Source organism: Brachycentrus maculatus, unplaced genomic scaffold, assembly GCF_059751285.1.
Source record: "Brachycentrus maculatus isolate JH-2025_06_01 unplaced genomic scaffold, ASM5975128v1 h1tg000202l, whole genome shotgun sequence".
Lineage (NCBI taxonomy): Eukaryota > Metazoa > Arthropoda > Insecta > Trichoptera > Brachycentridae > Brachycentrus > Brachycentrus maculatus.
In genome coordinates, this window is record NW_028280953.1 from 2,797,501 (window position 1) to 2,818,807 (window position 21,307).

The 21,307-nt window shown below is 29.7% G+C and overlaps 1 protein-coding gene across 3 annotated transcripts in view; it reads right to left on the reverse strand.

Moving 5' to 3' along the window:
• The window catches only part of LOC148307305 (uncharacterized), a 254,937-nt gene that overhangs the window by 204,928 nt on the left and 28,702 nt on the right, over positions 1-21,307 (reverse strand). For 2 of the 3 annotated variants that reach the window (XR_015837874.1, XM_088263694.1), the window contains exon 2: positions 3,230-3,281. The exons of the other annotated variant lie outside the window; for it this stretch is intronic. The gene's annotated coding sequence lies outside the window, so the exon portion shown is untranslated. The remainder of the gene's footprint in view (positions 1-3,229; positions 3,282-21,307) is intronic. 3 annotated transcript variants of the gene reach the window in all.

Consider the following 21,307-nt stretch of genomic DNA (forward strand, 5'->3'; position numbering starts at 1 on the left):
TATATTTATCATTTTCATGACATTATCCACATTTACATTTGGTATATAAGCATACTTGAGGTAGTACATATTTTACGAAAAAGACGTAATATAAATTGTCCAAATTTATTAATCAATTTTTAAATCAAACACAGATGTTTTTGTGTATACCAAGTTTTTTTTTATTAAAAAACAGATAAAATTTAATATGGTGAAGCATTCAAACGAAACGACATTCGTTTGAATATGCCATAACTAGGCGAAACAATTGTCACAATATTAATTTATGTGTGTTTTTTTAACTTAGTAGACTCAAAAAATCTGTTTGATTAAATAATAATAATAATAAAACCCTTACCACAACCCAATGGTGCATAGGGCACTTCTTCATATAAACGCAGTGTTATCTCGATCGTTTACACATGAAGGAAAGGTGATCAGCCCTCCACTTCAGGTACCAGTCCAGAGCAATATTGAATAAATATTAGAGTGAAAAAATCACTTATATTTATTAAACCCCCCTGGGAATCGAACCCGGGACCTCCAGAACGGTAGCCGAGCATGCTGACCATTACCCTACGGAGGGGGACAAGAATTAAATATTAATACATAAATTAAAATGGAGTTATATAAATTAAACGCCAAATCAATAAATTATCCAAATTTATTATTATCACTTCCGAATGCAAATACATTCGTATACAAATACATTTATTTACATGTTTTAAGTGTTTGTATGGTTATTTTTCAAACGCTAGTCCTTTGGTTCTTTAGAAAAATAAACGCTGAAGGAATATTTTCTGTTTGCTAGATTTCTGCGGCTGTTTAACGATCTCCCGAGGGAAATTAGCAAAGAGCGATCGGAATCATATTACATGCCAGGCACGGTTCACAATCGTCACGAATCTGTGAAATCACGACTCCATCACCACAAACATTATATCATATTCTTATTTTATTTCTAAATTCGACGAAATCGCTCTTGGAGCAACATTGCTTTGTATTTTGCGGTTAGAAATGTCTAAATGTGCTGGTTTGACAATAGGATATAGGAATTCGTACAATTTACAATATTTTCAGTATTACTTTAACTATATAAAATACCGGCTACCGTTCTGGAGGTCCCGGGTTCGATTCCCATGGGGGGTAAAATAAATATAAGTGATTTTTTCACTGTCATATTTACCCTGGACTGGTACCTGAAGCGGAGGGCTGATCACCTTTCCTTCGTGTGTTAACGATCAAGATAACAATGTGTTTATATAATGCAGTGCCCTATGCACCATTGGGGTGCGGATAAGGGTTTTATTATTTTATTATTTATTATATAAAATACATATAATTTATTTTTTTATCTAATTTTTGATCATGTACTAAAGTGTTTTAAGATGTTCCAAACTTTTTCGGTTCTTTGAAAGCTTAAAAAATTTTATGGTAATTTTTAACTTAAAATACTAAACGTTCTCAAACTTTTCCCGTTTTGTTTAACGAGATTTTCACCAGATGGAGTCTTGTAATTTCTTGATATTTTTCTTCTGTATTTTTTTTATTTATTTAATATAGTTACATTTTTAAGTACAATATAATGCATTTTCTAAACATTTATATATATGGCAAACTTTGGTTTTAGATTCGCTGTACCTCTCCAAAAAAGAGACTGAGCTCTTGTGCTTGGAGAGAGACTTACACTCATGGTTTAATGTTTTATACAATTAATGGTATAAAAATATTTTTTATATATTTTTTCAAGATTTAAATGTAATGGGCACTAATTTTTATATCTTCTGTTTTTTTATTTCTTAAGGGAGTTTATTGAAATATTTAATTCCCAAATAATTGAAGTTTTGTTGAAATTGCTAAGTATTGCATTTTGGAGTATTGCATTTAAGAATCTCGAAGATAAACTTTTTGGTATTGGGTACAGACTCTGCATATTGTCGTTTTAGACATATTGCTTCCGTTATTATTGATTTACAACTAAACGATTCATCATATCAATGTTATTTATAAGATGAATGGTATTTTAACTGTTATTTTGACTATTCTATATATTTTTCTTACATTAAAATAATTTTTGCATCTGTAGTATGTTAATATAGCACTTTTCTTACCATAAAAATATGTATAAGGATTTATATATGTATATATATATATATATATATATATATATATATATATATATATATATATATATATATATATATATATATATATATATATATATATATATATATATATATATATATATATATATATATATATATATACACATTCATTTATAAATTCAAATACACATTTTACATGTAATTTTTGGCATAGACCTACCAAGTGACCTTATGTGTGTCGTCAGTGTAGTTCTTTTCACAAATATAAGTTTTTTTTCATATATATTAACATATACATACACAAAAAACGAAGGAAGGAATAAGTCGTGTTTAAATTAACTAACTAAAATTTTAAATGTTTCCATTTTTTACCACTTAGGATATATTTATTTAAACGACTAGTTTCGGAAGCTACAGATACTTCCATCTTCCGGTCCGAATATAAACTATTTATGTTTATATTCAGACCCGAAGACGGAAGCATATATAGCTTCCAAAATTAGTCGTTAAAATAAACATATAACTCAAGAGGTAAAAAACAAGTGTTTTCATTTAAAATTTCATCATGTCTTACCACAAAGTGAATGCCGAAACAATAAATAAAATGAACTCAAACGTGGTCTTAACAATTGTTTTATTTTTTATTTTTAAACGATTTTAATGACGGAAAGTGCGGTATATTGTTTTGTATTGTCGATGAAGTGATGACTTGAAATAAAAAAAAAATTGTACTTTCATATAAACATTCCTCAAAGCAATACATAATAGATTCCATACCAAGCCTCGTGTGTGTTCATGCCTTTTCCCAGTCAAAACGAAAAAGCTATGCCTATCTCCATCTCCAACATTCCCTTCTAATTTCCGTTTACGAACATAATGAAAATATTATGAGTAACGTATATCAAATTTCTAAATAAATGGGAAAACATCTCCGGAATTTCAATTTTATGGAAAATCTCTTTTACATTTTTCATTTCACGGAACAAAAGATATTCTGTGCCGGAAGCCAGAGCAACCCGTTATATGTCAAACCGTCCCCCATCTAGGGGCTGTGGTATATATTAAAGGGTTGCATCCCTTCTTTCTTAACCATCTGAAACCGGATGAATAAAATATGTTTTAATAAATTGAAAATCTAAGCTTACTTCATCAGTGTGATTGGCCAAAATGTTCTGAGGTCTACATCCGTGGTTCTACCTGTAACAAAATAATTCAATTTTTCAATTCAAATCCTTATCCGCAGCCCAATGGTGCATAGGGCACTGCATTATATAAACACATTGTTATCTTGATCGTTAACACGCGAAGGAAAGGTGATCAGCCCTCCGCTTCAGGTACCAGTCCAGGGTAATATTGAATAAATATTAGAGTGAAAAAATCACTTATATTTATTTGAACCCCCCCATGGGAATCGAACCCGGGACCTCCAGAACGGTAGCCGAGCGTGCTGACCATTACACTACGGAGGCGGACAAAATAAAGGTTATTATAACAATTGATGATTGAGTTTATTTTTTAAAGGTTATTTTCAACAAGTTTATTATAAAAGATGAAGAAGAATATAAAAGTCTTGGCATTTAAGGGGCTGATGACCGTCATAGGCTGGTTTAAGTGATCACTTTATACACGTGTAACATTCACCAATTCTACCCATTATTGACAACCACACTACTCAAATTCTTGGAAGTTCTATATATATATATGAACCAATTTCGAAACATTATTTTTGAATCACTAGAACTTCACTAGAGACATCTATTGGTGAGATGTAAAGAAGCTTTTTATTGAGCAGAAACTCTTCCATATTCTTCCATATTCTTCTTCATCTTTGATGAGATGTCAAAAAATAATATGACATAAACTATCGCTATTCTAATAATACATTAACACACCTGCACACTGTAAATTATTCATATATGTGTTAGCGTAGAAATACCGTGGTGTAATTCTAAGAAAATAATTTAATAAAACATATTAAATATGATCCAATAAATTCTGTCAACACTCTCAAGTCTTGTGGAAATTTTGGAATTTTATTATATTTATTATTTATTCAGGCGCTCTCAAGCACACGTGTTATGAGAGCAGTAATTTAGAAAAGCAGTCAAATCCATACTAACATAACTTCAACCGCCAGTTGGGAAAGTAAAGTTTCCTTGAAGCTATCCAGAAGGGCAAAAGCACTAATATTGGTCAAATATAAATCGAAAAATAAATTAATACTATTTTCGTACTTATTTAAGTATAATAAATAACAATAATGTGACGTTAATGAGTTTTCTTTTGTCGAGGGCACAGTATATAATAATTTGAAAAATTATAATGAAATAAAATTCTTTGTAAAACCGTTATACGATATGGTTGAATGATACTATCTATTTATGTATAGTTATATATATATTTATATATATATATATATATATATATATATATATATATATATATATATATATATATATATATATATATATATATATATATATATATATATATATATATATATATATATATATATATATATATATATATATATATATATATATATATATATATATATATATATATATATATATATATATATATATATATATATATATATATATATATATATATATATATATATATATATATATATATATATATATATATATATATATATATATATATATATATATATATATATATATATATATATATATATATATATATATATATATATATATATATATATATATATATATATATATATATATATATATATATATGTTAACATTTTTAATACAATATAAAAAAAATATGCTTTATTAAATAAAAAATGTTTTCATTAATATTCATATATATATATATATATATATATATATATATATATATATATATATATATATATATATATATATATATATATATATATATATATATATATATATATATATATATATATATATATATATATATATATATATATATATATATATATATATATATATATATATATATATATATATATATATATATATATATATATATATATATATATATATATATATATATATATATATATATATATATATATATATATATATATATATATGTTAACATTTTTAATACAATATAAAAAAAATATGCTTTATTAAATAAAAAATGTTTTCATTAATTTGGTTAGTTATTGGTAATTTCTATCCGATTTTTATTTAAGATTTACTTGGTAAATACCGAGAATTCTTAAAATCTATTGCGGCACGTTTTTCGATGCATTAAGCATCATGTTACGCATACGGTTATTAAAAATAATGTAAAATGCATTGAATCACGTGTCTCAATATATTTTTCAAAATAGAGATATTTATCTTGTTACAACGCCACGGAATAAAACCTAAGTTAGTAAAATGTTAGGTAGAAAAGAGGAAAATAATTCATGTAACAGTCTTCAAAGTCACACATACATCTATAAAATAAGGAGTTATATGTTATGAGCGTTCTTAAATGCAACTCTGTGCAGAAAAAAAACACTCATGCATACAGGTAGAACTAGTGAAAGTGGATGATTTAATTTACTAAAAAAACACATGAACAAAATATGTAATATTATATGTATCTTCGTAGTGCTGAAAAAAGACTTTTGCGTCTTCGACAAGGTTACTTATTATTTTCAAAACGAAAAATGGATACATTTTTATTGATATCTAAACCAAAATTAAGAAGGACATGAAAGTTTGAGTATTTACAGGGCTTATGACCTCTCATAGGCTGGTTAAAGGATCACTTTACACACGCGCAATATTAACTACTCTACCCATGATTGACGACCTCACTACCGAATTTTTTGGAACTCCTACATATATCATCAATATCAAGACGCTGTACATTAGAGTGGGCCGTTGATGTATGAAAAATATTATTTTTTTAGATATCAAAGACAAATAGGTCTAAAAAATTGCATTTTGAATTGCACATAACGTAAAAAATATTAAAAAAAGTATTTCATACTACTTTTGGCCCTAAACCAGAGCTCAAAGTTTTCTGAAAAGCTATTTTTTTGCGCTTTACCAGCTACCATTTCGTATTTTAGTAATGTAGGCAGTTTAATTAAATGTTAAGATATGTAACATACCTTCCTAAATAAGCACACAAGGTCATAAGTTGCACTTTTTGTTGTTATAAATCAGTAGCGTTGTTTTAGTAAGTCATTGTTTCCATCAGTATTAAGCCGGCGCGCGGCGCTCAAAGGGATTGGTTGCGCTCTACGTGTTTTTTCTTATATCCCGGTACTTTTAAAATGTGTTATAATATTAAGTGTGATTAAGTATAAGTTAAAGATTATCTTTATGAACAATTAAAATTATTTTAAATACATTATGTTAATTAAAAACGACAAACCAACCAAGATTGAAATTTTTACATTTTGATATTTTTTAACGAAATTCTCAATTCACACAAAATATAAAATTTCACGTTTATAAGAAAAAAATATATTTATTAATAAAAGAAAAGTCATTCAGCAAGAAAAAAAAATATTTAGAAATTTAGAAATTGGCTTTATATTTATTTTTCAAACCATAAAAATGACGGAATTCACAGATTTTTCTATATAAACCAGAGTGCGAAAATAAAAGTAATTTTTTTATTCACACTGTTTCTTATTATCGATTGATGGTATTTTAGTCCTGTACATTATTTTAGTTCGCATAACACCATCTTTTGCTTTCTGGCCAGTTACTGTTATCGAGCCTTCTGTCACCATTTTAACGCAGCGTTCCACAAGGCCTACATCTTACAAGGGATGGAGGATACAGTAAAAACTGATCTTCGATTTATTAAAATCATCTCTTAAAAGCTGTCCGATAATTTAACTAAGATTGGTGGTTGTGAAACTTATGATTTAGCCCTAATAATTATTTCTATGTAGTTGGTAGCTTAAAAATTAAGCTTCGGTAACTTAAATAACCTTAAGGTTAGCATCTGTCTTCTTCCGAGTTTCGATGATTCTTCTCAAATTTAGGTCCCGATATGGCTTCTGGTATCCGATAACAATGTTGAAACTGAGTTTATAGGATGAAAAAAAAAGCATTCCTTTGAATGACAGGATCTTTTTTGATTTTAAATCATCGCCGAAGCTCCGGATAAACTTATTATTTCAATTAAATAATTTGCACTATCCTATGGTTTTCTTGTTACAATTAACCACACTGAAGCGTAAACTTTGACAATTATTTGTGGATTTTAAAATAAACAGTTGTTAGCTATCGAGAGTGTGCCATTTTTCCAGGTTGTTGATTTACGATTTCAGGTTAACAATGTTCAATAGTAATAGATTGACACAGATGGTCCCAGCTTAGGGTATGTAGTAGGTTTACAGGTACAGTAAAAATCATAATAGATAATCATTCACAAACCTTAAAGCTTTTCCAGTTGGATTAAAATTTCCCCGAAGACCAGATGTAAGACCATCATGAGTGATAAATGTCAAAACGATAATGCATTAGAATTTAGGTAATTGACAAATAAACCATTGTAATGGTTTATTTTATATTTATTCTCAATGCCGACTCGCTCCATTTTTCAGCCCGTATTAAATACAATCCTATCGCAGCTTAGGCATTGAATATTTTCAAGCTCCAAAAAATCATTAACGATTGAATGTGAAATATATTTGCCAGTTCCAAATATTGGTGTAGTATGGCTTGTAGTCTTTTAGAACAACAAAAGTCAAAGTTGCAGCCCATCGGTCGGAAAAACCAAATCGTTTACACACACTTGTTATAGTTGTAAAGTTTTCCTCTTGGACGATGAAGGTTCAGGGAATGATTTTGAACTCACTGATACTGTAGTTTTCTGTAAATATTTATTCCATTTTCATTTAAACAAAGGTGTTGTAACCTTGTTTTGATATGCGATAATTTTTCAATTTATTTTTAAAGTACGGCTGTTTTTCCGATGAATTTTTGAAGATTATTTTAAGTCAATAGTGCCTATCATCATTTTTATATCTTTTCTACGATTTGACCTGATGGTACGCCAAATATGGAGCAAACTACCACACTACGTCTATGTTAGTAGCGGGTTAAACTTATTTCTTGAATATTTTTGGCAGATAATTTGTGGCACATTTTATAAAACTGTATAAAATAAAACTAGAACTTGGTTTTTTACCACATCCATTATTGGTACTTTTCTCTAACTGGTTTCGACAAAAACCTTGTTGTCTTCTGGAATATACATTTATATATCTATCCCTGAAGATAACAAAGTTCTTTTTGAAACCGGTTCGAGAAAAATTCCAAAAATAAAAGAGGCTAAAAACCAAAATCTAGTATTATTTTATACAGGGTTTAGATGAACTCATTTCGGTTTTAATTAACATAATAATGTATTTAAAATAACTTTAATCGTTTATTAAGATAATTTGTAACCTAAATTATAAAATATTTCACAATCTAACTCGTTTTTAAAGTACAGGGATCTAAAGAAAATTACGGACAGCGCAACCGATTCCTTAGAGCGCCGCGCGCCGGCCGAAAACTGATGGATATAAAGCCATACTAAAACAACGCTACCTATTTATAACAACGTAAAGTGGAACTTTTATCTTTATGTGCTATTTAAGTAAAGTATATTACACATCGTAACATTTAATTAGACTGTCTATATTAATAAATTACGAAATGGCAGCTGGTAAAGCGTGAAAAAATGGCTTTTCCGAAAACTTTGAGCTCTGGTTGAGGGCCAAAAGTAGTATAGAATATTTTTTTAAATATTTTTCTCGTTATGTGCAATCCAAAATGCAACTTTTTAGACCGCTTTCATTGCTAAATTCGCAAAAAAACGTCATCGGCCCACTCTACTGTACATATAAATTCACAAAAGTCATCTTTGTGAGATTAAGAAAGTTCTTATGTAACGGAGACTTTTTTAGGATGTTTGCATGATCCAAACCCCGGAATATTTTCAAAATCAATTGAAAATCAAAATTATTTTTCAATATATATATCATATTTATTTTAAAGATATTTGAATTGTAAAAAGTATTTAAATAGGCAGTCCATGATGTGTTTTCCTACCCTACTAGGAGTACATGCATAGTAGGGAGTCTCACCCCCACTAAGCAGCTACAAAACGTCAAATAGTGGTATTATAAGTTATATACGAAACACATTAGGTCACTGCATGCTGCTTCCGAGTGTACTTTACTAACTTTCTGCTAACTCCACAACAAACCCTACTACATTCTATATTATTTATATATTTGTAGTAAAATATTGAAAAAACTTGGCATAAACAAGTATTTCAAATACTTAGTAGTCAGGTTCGAAGTCGGAATGTTCTGCGGTTACGTATGAGAAGATGCATGAATGTGGAATAGTCGAAGAATGTTTGTGTCGAAGACAGATTAATATGGGGTACTTATATATTTATTATTGGTATAATATATATATATATATATATATATATATATATATATATATATATATATATATATATATATATATATATATATATATATATATATATATATAATATATATATATATATATATATATATATATATATATATATATATATATATATATATATATATATATATATATATATATATATATATATATATATACACACATATATGTATGCATAGGCGAGCATTTCGTATAGGCAGAAAAGCAGTGCTTACTTTTCCTTATCCTTTTCCAACCCTTCTGCCTACCCCCATTAAAAACTCCGTGCACGCCACTGTATACTAGTATTTGTTTATGTTATGAATGTTTTGAAATAAAAGCATTGTTAACTTTGTGGTATGGCAATTTACCATTTTAAAAGTGGTTTTAAGTGGTATTACACAAAGTGAACGATGAATGATTAGGAGGATGTTATATATTATATTTAATAATTTGTTTGTCGTCCGCAGTGTAGTGGTGAGTGCGTTATGCTACCATGTTCAAATCCTTATTTTCTCTCGTGAATTTCCATCACTCAACATTCATATGTCGAAAATATTAGCGAACGACGTCATCATTCGTCATGTTTTACAAGATTTTTAATGAATAATTTTATTCCGTGTAATATTTCATAAAACGCCTTTGATATATCGCTCACTCCTTTCAACAACATCAAAATCAAAAATTGTCAATTTTTTGTTGTTCATATCCTAGCAAAAGTGGCAGATTTTTAACTTCATATTTACCCGCTACAGGGCAGAAAGTGTTGTTTTTGCATTGGAAGAAAAGGCTTTGTTTAATTAATGTTTTGAATATGTATAATATTTTTTAAATGGAGCAAAAACATTCAGGTTTTCTCTAAAAGGATCTGTTGCAAATTAAAAATCAATAGCACGAGAAATCTATTGCCAACAGTGTCTAAAATATGTTTTTTGCGCCAACATTTATTTCCTAAAAATAATGATAGATCTAGCCAACGAATTAATAATTTATTAGAAATCCCTTTTTGTAAATCCAGACTTGCGCAAAGACACTCGTTTTTCATAGCTCCAAAACTGTTCAACTTATTCCACAAAGACTATTTGTTAGATGTTAATTCCCTAAGTTCGTGTAAAATTAAAAATTTGCTTAGATTATTTATAAAAGAGAAAGATTTAAGTTCCTTTTTCATTTAGCACATGATCGCTAGCTTTTTACTTTTTTACTTTGTCATCTTTTTTATGTTTAAGTTTTAATTAAAAAAAAAAAATTGCTCTCTGAGAGTCAAGTATTTTTTTTTTATTATTTTTTGACATCTCATCAAAGATGAAGAAGAATATGGAAGTCTGGGCATTTACGGGGCTTACGACCGTCATAGGCTGGTTTAAGTGATCACTTTACACACGTGTAACATTCACCAATTCTACCCATTATTGACAACCACACTACTCAAATTCTTGGAAGTTCTATATATATGAACCAATTTAGAAACCTTGTTCATGAATCACTAGAACTTCACTAGAGACATCCATTGGTGAGATGTTAAGAAGCTTTTTATTAAGCAGAAACTCTTATATTAGTATTTTTTTTTGTATTTAAATTAAGTTTTTTGTATTTTGTATTAACTAATTATACTTAGAAACCTATTCCCTTATACCCTGTACTATGACTATTTATTTTGTATACCCACACACAGGCCATGCCTTTGTGGGATCTTTTTTTGTATTCATTTTTATTTTTTAAAAATATTTTTTGTTTTTGAATTTATGTAATGCAAAAGAATTTTAAATAAAGAAAAAAAAATAAGTTCCTTGATATTTATTTTTAATACATTTTTTTATATTTTTAAACTTTAAAAACGATCTCCTGAAAAGTTTTTTGATATATGACGTTTTTGAAAGGAGTGAGCGATATTTGCTTTTATATTGGTCGATTCAACATTTTCGTCAAATTACGAGTGAAGAGACCTTTAACTGAGTACAGCTTACGATAAAATGTTTTGAAATGATATATTTTAAGCGTATTAAATTATTATTACACATATATGCTGATATTTATAATCCGTACTTAACCGTATTTAACCAATTAAATAAACCTGTTTTTATTTTTTACAAAGCACCTTCTTAGGGCCGAACTACCGAATGAATACGGTGGAATATAATATTTAATTTTCCCTTCGCAATATCTGGAGTGGCCCTCAAAAGGTACAAGTATTCTCTCCTTAATCTTCCACTTCGGTGAGCCCGGCTTAACTAATGTAGCGGAATAGATGATAACTCACTTGACCTGCCCCTTTCTGCCAAGTGCCCGGCTTAGGGGACACTTAAAGCTACAATTTAACTCCGGTATTTCAAAACTAAGCTTAGCTCAGCTTCATTATTTTTTGACATGTCATGAGAAGAAAATGGAAGTCTGAATATTAACAGGGCTTACGACTCTCATAGACTGATTAAAATTCTGCTTAATAAAAACCTTACTTAATAAAAATCTGTCTAAATTCCACAGATTATCGCAAAAATTTCCGATTTATATTGCAAAATATGAAAAATTTATGTTTACACTACCTTTCTGTATCATTTTTACGGGAATATTAATAAATTCACCAGTTATATCAGATGGAAAGATTGATAAAGACATAGAAAAGAGAGTGAATGCTGGGAACAAAGTAAATGGTGCACTGAAATCAGTTATAGCAAACAAAAACCTATCAGCGGAAGCTAAACTGGCAGTGCACAACGGAGTCCTGGTTCCAACTCTAATGTATGGAAGTGAAACATGAAGTTGGCAAAAGAAGGATGAAAGTAGACTGAATGCAGTCGAAATGCGATCTCTCAGAAGAATGTGCAACAAAACGATGTATGATAGATGTGCGAATAGTGAAATAAGGAAGGAATGCAAAGCTGAGATAAGCATTATCGATAAAATTAAGAAAGGTGTGTTGAGATGGTTTGGACATGTAGAACGAATGAGTGAGGAAAGAACGGTAAAACAAATTTATGAGGCGAATGTTTTCGGGAAAAGAAGCAGAGGAAGACCGAGAAAAACATGGCACAATCAGGTATGCCAAATACTTGAAAGTGGTCAGGTTAGGAGTCGTAACAATCGGCGGGTATGTATGAGGAGATGCATGAACGTGGAAGAGGCGAAGAATGTTTGCAAGGACAGAGTGGTGTGGCGCTCTATTATCTCTGCCTACCCCTGCGGGGAAGCGGCGTGATGGTTAGTTAGTTAGTTTTATATCACACAAAACTCGAGTATGGCGGTTCACGAAACTCAGCAATTCCGCCATCTTGAATACTATATAGTATGAAATTAGTCAAGATAGAACCTTGTTTCTCTGAAAGATATTTCATAATAGAACTTTGTTTCACTTTGAATTTTTGACGATTGATTTAGTTTTTTGTGGTAATTTTTATACAGATAGAACCGAAATTGAAATCTGAATAGAGTTAGAGTTAAATGTAAAAATACCTAATTTTGTTAGATAGAACCTTGTTTCCCCAACACGACGATAAGGCAAACTTAAAGTTTTAGATTCGCAGTGCCTCTCCAAAAAAGAGACTGAAATACGTGTTCACAAAACTACGTTATCTCTACTTAGGAGTTATTTTTACATTTTTACATCTTAACATACATAGATGAAAATCATATGGAAATCGGGGTATTTACGGGTCTTATGACCTGTCATAGGCTGGTAAAGTTATCACTTTACACACGTGTAACTTTCACCATTCTACCCATGATTAACAGCCTACCTATTAAAATTTTGGAATACATCATACATATATGATCAATCTCATGACGTTCCATGACTGAGTCCACAACAGCCATCTATGATTGGATTTAGAAAGCTTTTTAAAACTTGTATAGTGTGGTAGTCAATCATAATATAATAATAATAAAACCCTTATCCGCACCCCAATGGTACATAGGGCACTGCGTCATATAAACGCAGTGTTATCTTGATCGTTTACACATGAAGGAAAGGTGATCAGCCCTCCGCTTCAGGTACCAGTCCAGAGTAATATTGAATAAATATGACAGTGAAAAAATCACTTATATTTATTTTACCCCCCTTGGGAATCGAACCCGGGACCTCCAGAACGGTAGCCGAGCGTGCTGACCATTACACTACGGAGGCGGACATACGGAGTCAATCATAGATCATTATTTTTCGTAACTGCAGACAGTTGGTAGAATTCTATTTTGAATAAATTTCCAGTGTTTGATAATGTCTTAACAATATGAAACGCGTCATATACTATCATATATATGTAAATAAAATTTGAATTCAATGAAATACCATGTTTAATTTTGGAAATATCACTCACTCCTTTCAACAACGTCAAATATAAAAAATCGTCAATTTTCAATTATGCATGTTTTCGTAATGCCCAGAAAATGTACTATATCCCAGCAAAAGCGGCATATTTTCAACTTAATATTTACCCGCTACAGGACAGAAAGTGTTGTTTTTGCACTTTGAAGAAAAGGTTTTGTTTAATTAATATTTTGAAATATACTAAACAATTTTTCAAATGGAGAAAAAACATTCAGGTTTTACCTAAAAAGATTTGTTGCACAATAAAAAGTTTAATAAGTGGCTTGGTATTTATTTTTAATACATTTTATTATGTCTTTAAACTTTAAAAACGATCTCCCGAAAAAATTAAGTTTTTTGATTATTTGTTTTTTGAAAGGAATCATAGATTACTTGACCAGCCTATGACAGATCATAAGCCCTGTAAATATTCAGATTTTCAACAGTTTCATCAAATTCATTTATTTTTTTAAAGTAATGATAAGGTTCCCTTAAGAGGCTTAGGAGGTTTTTCCTTTTGAAACGTACACAAAGTTTATATCTGCTTAAGAGTTGAATTTATATACCGACGTTATGTGGTCATATTTAAGTTTATTCATGCAGAAAGAATGTATCTCACACACACAGACGCGGAAACATTACTTTGTGGAGGTGAGCACACACCTGTATGAGTGTATGTGTGAAATTGCGTTGGTATATACTAAGCTGTTACTTGAAGGACGTTCGTAAGCCTCTGGGGTGACCATTAGCTGTGGGTATAATGAACAAGTTATGGTAACCATGCAATAATAACATTTTGAAATCTCAAGATAGATGAAGAAGAATATGTATGTCTGGGTATTTGCAGGGCGTATGACGTGTCATAGACTGGTTAACTTGATCACTTTGCATGTGTTTAACATTCACCATTCTCTCCATGATCGATAACCACAATACTCAAAATTTTGAAACTCCTAGATATATTGATCAATGTTATTACACAGTACATATCGCTCACTCCTTTCAAGAACGTCATAAATAAAAAAACTTGATTTTTCAGGAGAACGTTTTTAAAGTTTAAAAATATGATACAATGTATTAAAAAAATATATCAAGCCACTGACTGAACTTTTTACTGTGCAACAGATCTTTTCAAGTAAAACCTGAAGGTTTTTTCTCCATTTGAAAAATATTTGGTTTATTTAAAAAAACTATTAAACAAAACCTTTTCTTCAAAATGCAAATACAACACTTTCTGCCACGTAGCGGGTAAACATAAAGTTAAAAATATGCCTCTTTTTCTGGGATAAAGAACATTTTCTGGGCATTCCGAAAACATGCACAACTGAAAATTGACGATTTTTGATTTATGACGTTCTTGATAGGAGTGAGCGACATGAGTTCACACTAATTAATTTCACTCTTTTACATGTATTTAAGATCCAACCCCGTGATTGACAACCACAATACCTAAATTTTCGGAACCCCTGAATATATTATGAAAATCATGATACAGTACATATGAGTTCATAACAGACGTCTATGCTAGATTGAGAATTAAGGCTGAAAAAAGTGAAGAAAACCCAGATTTTAGAATAAGTATTAGACACATTCAAAATGATGTGAAATCGTCATAAGTTTTACAAATGGCCTGCATTTGTTATTAGAAAATAATAAAAAAAAATGATATATAATTATTGAGAACGTATATTTCCAGTTCCTATAAACGCACCTTGAAATGCAACTAAAACGAAATTGCATATATATTAAGTTGGATTTAAAGTGGTTTGCATTCGCGTAACGTGTGGTTACCGAACAGTTCCAGAGACCGGTTTTCGCTCCTACATTATTATGTAGATTTTATTTTGACTGTAACTACATTCGTACGTTCACAGCTAGCTCTGGAAATATCTATTCGAGTAACTATATCACAAAAGTAACGCTGCGTATGAAAGTGTTTCTTCTAGTCGCAAAAATCGTTCAAGACCATGATTTATTTATTAATTTCATCATTGACATAATTACAAGTTACATGCCTTCACTGGGTTTTCCAGTGCCGAGGGCACATTTTACATTATTATATAAATGAAATTTTTTTATATAGATGAAGAAGAATATGGATGTCTGGTTATTTAGAGAGCCAACGCGACCCGTCATAGCGTCTTTTCACTTTAAAGACGTGTAATATTAATTCTTTTTTGCAAACATCCTTCGCCCCTTCCACGTTCATGCATCTACATACCCTCCGATTGTTACGACTCCTAACCTGACCACTTTCAAGTATTTGGCATACCTGATCGTGCCATGTTTTTCACGGTCTTCCTCTGATCCCTTTTCCAATTACATTCGCCTCATAAATTCATTCGTTCTACATGTCCAAACCATCTCAACACACCTTTCTTAATTTTATCGATAATAATACTATAATAACACTATATGTATAATAGATTTATATTATCCACTGACACTTCGTGATGGAATTGCATTTTTAATTTATTATTAGATTAAAACCAATAGTTTTAGCTTTTCCACTTTTTTATTTGACCAGCGACCGGGTTTCGTCGTTACCGACATCATCAGACCAGTCTATATATATATATATATATATATATATATATATATATATATATATATATATATATATATATATATATATATATATATATACATATATATGTAATAAAATACCTAGGTACCTACCTATACATTTTATTAAGTACTTACAAAAAGTACCTACATAAAACAGTTCTACCACCAGATGCCGCATGCGTCGCTCAGAAGAAAACAAAAGACTTCCGATAATATTATTAACTGACAGAATCAGATAGATAGATAGATAGATAGATATAAAAATTATTATAAAGATAAATTAAGAATAAACTTTAATTACAAAGCAACACATTGTTTATTTTATTATTATACACCCACTTTACATATTATTTACACTTAATTTTCAAAATGAAAATATTACCACGTTATAAAACGACAATTTTGTTAATTGGAAATGGATTATGAAACATTAGATGTATTAAAACAATTACTACAATATGTTCGGAGTGAGAGAGAAAAATTAGAAGATGATCAAAGAAAACGATTAGAAGATAATCAAAGAAGACGTGGAAATTTAAGAACTAGTGATAAAATTAAAAATAAAAATCGTGTGAAAAAATTTTCTACAAAATATAAAATAAAATATACTCCAGAAAAGAAGAATTTCGAAGCAGATTGTGTGAGCAGGAATCCAGTATTAGAATCGAAGGAAAATGCAAATGAACAATTAGAAGTTGTAAATTTGGTTAAATTAGAAGATATTTTAAAAGATCAGAATAAAAATGAAGACATACAAATAACACAGAAACAGTGCTTGAAAAATGAAAATAAAAATAAAGTAGAAAAAACTTCTACGAAAGATAAAATAAAATATTCTCCCGGAAAGGAGAATTTAGAAGTAGATTGTCTAAGCAGGAATCCAGTATTAAACTCGAATGAAAATGCAGATGAACAATTAAAAGTTGTAAATTTGGTTAAATTAGAAGATAATTTAAAAGATCAGGATAAAAATAAAGACATACAAATAACACAGAAACAGTGCTTGAAAAATGAAAATAAAAATAAAGTAGAAAAAACTTCTACGAAAGATAAAATAAAATATTCTCCCGGAAAGAAGAATTTAGAAGTAGATTGTCTAAGCAGGAATCCAGTATTAAACTCGAATGAAAATGCAGATGAACAATTAAAAGTTGTAAATTTGGTTAGATTAGAAGATACTTTAAGAGGTCAGAATAAAAATGAAGGAATTCAAAAGATAAAAACAAATGGATTGAAAAAAAACTGTGTCTACTTTAAAAGGGTCAAGAAGAAAAAAAAATACAAAAAAAAGAAAGGAAAAAAAAGAACGGAAAAAAGAAAAAAAAAAAAAAGAAAAAAAAAAAAAACAAGAAAGAAAAAAAAGAAAAAAAAGAAGGAAAAAAGAAAGAAAGAAAGAAGAAAAAAAAACTTTATCATATCACTAAGCTTATACCAGTCCCTTCACTACAAGAAGATGATACGGAGGACGAGTGAAAATTTTACTATGAATTTTCATCCCCAAGGGGGGAGATGTAATAAAATACCTAGGTACCTACCTATACATTTTATTAAGTACTTACAAAAAGTACCTACATAAAACAGTTCTACCACCAGATGCCGCATGCGTCGCTCAGAAGAAAACAAAAGACTTCCGATAATATTATTAACTGACAGAATCAGATAGATAGATAGATAGATAGATATAAAAATTATTATAAAGATAAATTAAGAATAAACTTTAATTACAAAGCAACACATTGTTTATTTTATTATTATACACCCACTTTACATATTATTTACACTTAATTTTCAAAAGGAAAATATTACCACGTTTTATATATATATATATATATATATATATAAACATTTGTAACTAAAAAAAATACATCTCAACGTAGGTGAGTAAGAATGTGGATGTCTGGGTATTTACAGGGCTTATGACCTATCCATAGTCTGGTTAAGTAATAACTATTAATATACTGCCTTTGACAACCACACTTCTCAAGATTTTGGAACTCCTTTACATCTGTTTTTTTTCAGCTGGTCAACTTTTAATAAATAAAAAAAATAGCACGATATTTTGAGTAATATTTTTGTGAGCATCATCACAAAAAAATGTTTGATGGTCTGATTTTTTTTTGTGATAGCTTTGTCGCCTTTCGCCTTATAACAAAGACTTTTATAACATATCAAGCAAGTAATGCATGTCGACTCATTTCTTGCCTAAATATGTAGTTGTTATAACTCCGATATTAACATGTAATATTAAATCGTAAAACTGGTTTTATTTTATTGCCTACGGTCAGTCTGCTGTCTGCAAATTTTGTTTTTTTCTTCATTTTAATAAGCAGTCTCAGGGCTGAAATTACAGTGCAAAGATAACGTTTTAACTACGTTGTGTAAGATTATTTTTTTGAGTTTATTAATTTCAAGATTTTATTAGTTTCGGGAACAACAGATTTTATCATCAACCAGTGAAAATAAAAAAAAACTGTTGATGAGAAGATCTGAAGAAGATTTTTTTACAAAGACAGATTGGTGTGGCGTTCTATCCTCTCTATAAGTTATCACTTTACACACTTGCAACATTCACCATTCTACCCCTGACGGACAACCACACCACTATTTTTTTTTGTAACTCCTACATAAACCATTATCCTCATGACACTGTACATGTGTGTTCACTAGAAGAATCTATGATTTCATTTAGAAAACTTTTATTTTGTAGTTTGCAAGATCCTTGAACTAGAACTTGATTTTTCAGGAGAACGCTTTTAAAGTTTAAAAATATAACACATTGTATTAAAAATAAATATCAAGCCACTGATTGAACTTTTTACCGTGCAAAAGATTTTTTTTAGGTAAAACCTGAAGGTTTTTTCTCCATTTGGAAAATATTTAGTATATTTAAAAAATAATTTAACAATACCTTTTCTTCAAAATGCAAAAACAACATTTTCTGCCCTGTAGCGGGTAAATATTAAGTTAAAAATACGTCTCTTTTGTTGGTATACTTTGCATTTTCTGAGCATTCCTAAAAAATACACAACCAAAAATTGACGATTTTTGATTTATGACGTTCTTGAAAGGAGTGAGCGATATAAGAAAACTCCTGAAAACATGATTTTCATTTTTTTTATGTAACATGTAAAATTAAAATGACTACTAAGTCGAGACATCCAGGTTTGTGAAAAGTATTTGGACACACTCAAAATGTTGTAAATATTAATTTTTGAGTAATAAAGATAAATATTGATATGACGATATGCATATCTCCGCCTCCGTAGTGTGATGGTCAGCACGCTCGGCTACCGTTCTAGAGGTCCCGGGTTCAATTCCCAAGGGGGGTAAAATATATATTAGTGATTTTTTCACTGTTATATTTATTCAAAAAATACCATGGACTGGTACCTGAAGCGGAGGGCTGATCACCTTTCCTTCATGTATAAACGATCAAGATAACACTGCGTTTATATGACACAGTGCCCTATGTACCATTTGAGTGCGGATAAGGGTTTAAAAAAAATTGATATGACGACATGCATGCAAGAGGCACAGTAAAAAAGATTGCCGAAAAATTACAAATTTGATTTTTTTAAATCACGCATTTGTACGTCATTAAAACAGACTGATCACCATTCATTTCATTATAAATTAGAAGTGAGGTGATCAGTCGAACGATTTAGTTAATATGTAATTTTTCCAAAGGTTATTCTCTGAATTGCGCCTAATCATTACAAAAAACGCAACCAATTTGGACTCGTTTAAATAATCAACTTATCACTTCTGTTCGCAACCTTAAAATTATGTTGAATTTGGCATTTCGGAGTACTGACTAACCTGTTTTACTATAGTTCTGTTAGTAATTGCTGTAGTATGACTCGGTACAATAGAATGTATGACATAATATCATACTTCAAATAAAATGTATGACATGATATAACTTGAAAGCGGTCAGGTTAGGAGTCGAAATAATTGGCAGGTATGTATGTATGGTACATACGTATGAGGATACGAATGAACGCTCATATGTATGAGGAGATGCAAGAACGTGGGAGAGGCTAAGAATGTTTGCGAAAACAGAGTAGTGTCGCGTTGTAATCTCTCTGCCTACCCCTCCGGAGAAGCGACGAGATGGTTAGTAAGTTAGTTTTAATATCATATATTTAATTTCTCGGGTTCGATTCCCAGGGGGGGGTGATTTTTTCACTCTTATATTTATTCAATATTATCTTGGACTTGTACCGGAAGCGGAGGGCTGATCACATTTCCTTCATGTGTTAACGATCAAGATAACACTGCATTTAAAGATGCAGTACCCTATGCACCATCGGGGTGCGGATAAGGTTTTGAATGAAATTAATGAATATGTAATTTAAGGAAGCTATTTTTACGCATGTACATGTAAAAATGATATCATATTATGATAAAATTACAACATAATAAACAATTTTTCTCATATTTTATTTGAGCATTTATCCTCGAGGGACTTCACAGTATACATCTTACAAAAGCTTATACGAGTATTGGTATGTAATCCCAAGTATCTACCCATTGCTGATGGTAGTATAATTTACATTAAATTTATATTATAATGGGACTTGGCATAAACTATGTGGAATTAAATGATGATTTCAATATGAAAAAAAAAACAATTGTTAAAAAAATTAGTGAAATCAAGACCAGTTTCGAAAGCATTTTTAGTTCTCGAGACTAGTCTTATTTACATAGTTGAATTAAAGCGATTTTAAAGAATTGTTGTATATTTTAAAATACTTAAATCACTATAAAAAAATGAGGCGATACACTTTTTTTCACTAGTGTTTTTCTCGGAAACATCTATTGTTTATAAGTTTAGAAAAATTCCGAATCATTTAAACCTTTATTTTTATCAGTTATTTTATTTTCAATACTTTAAAATCCGTCCAAAGCTTTAAATATAGATT